Source organism: Mesitornis unicolor, unplaced genomic scaffold (assembly GCF_000695765.1).
Source record: "Mesitornis unicolor isolate BGI_N332 unplaced genomic scaffold, ASM69576v1 scaffold53391, whole genome shotgun sequence".
In the NCBI taxonomy this organism is placed as follows: Eukaryota; Metazoa; Chordata; class Aves; order Mesitornithiformes; family Mesitornithidae; genus Mesitornis; species Mesitornis unicolor.
In genome coordinates this window covers 3,273-3,864 of record NW_010162820.1, presented here as the reverse complement: position 1 = coordinate 3,864, position 592 = coordinate 3,273, and positions in this window count along the sequence as shown.

The window sequence follows — 592 nt, the reverse complement described above, 5'->3', positions numbered from 1 at the left end:
AAATTGTACTTTTCATAGTTCTGATTTAGTTTCCATTAAACCCTGTTTACTTTTTGTTTTTCAACCACTGAATTCTTATTTCATGTTACAGAACCTGGTTTCCAGCTTTGGCTCTCTCTCATTTATTTGTGGATCTATATTTAGTAGTCTGGTTACCGCTGCTAACCAGGAAAAAAAATTCTTGGAACTTTCTTCATTACAACAGCACTTTCAGCAGAGGTTACTGATGTGCAAGCAAACTACAACGATACGCAGCTCTTCAGAGAGACTATTTCATTGATTATGTTTCCGCTGTCCAAACGCTCCCTAAATTATTTGCTGGAAGAAACTTTCGATCTTGTAAACATCAGTGGGCGCAGTTTCACTGGTACGTGTGGTAGTTTCACATCCTTACACAGGAAGGCTGGTTCACAGCTACTGAGAAGCTGCAGGAGTCCTAACAGCTGACCAACTGTGGGTTCTGCCAAGCAGAAGTTTCTTCTGTTGCTACTTAACAGCGTAGCCAAAGTATCAGCCGAGGTAGCCCAGTCAATCCTTGTTTCTCTTTAAAACCTCTCAGAATATTTCTGGAAGGGTGACGTTGCGAAGCAGC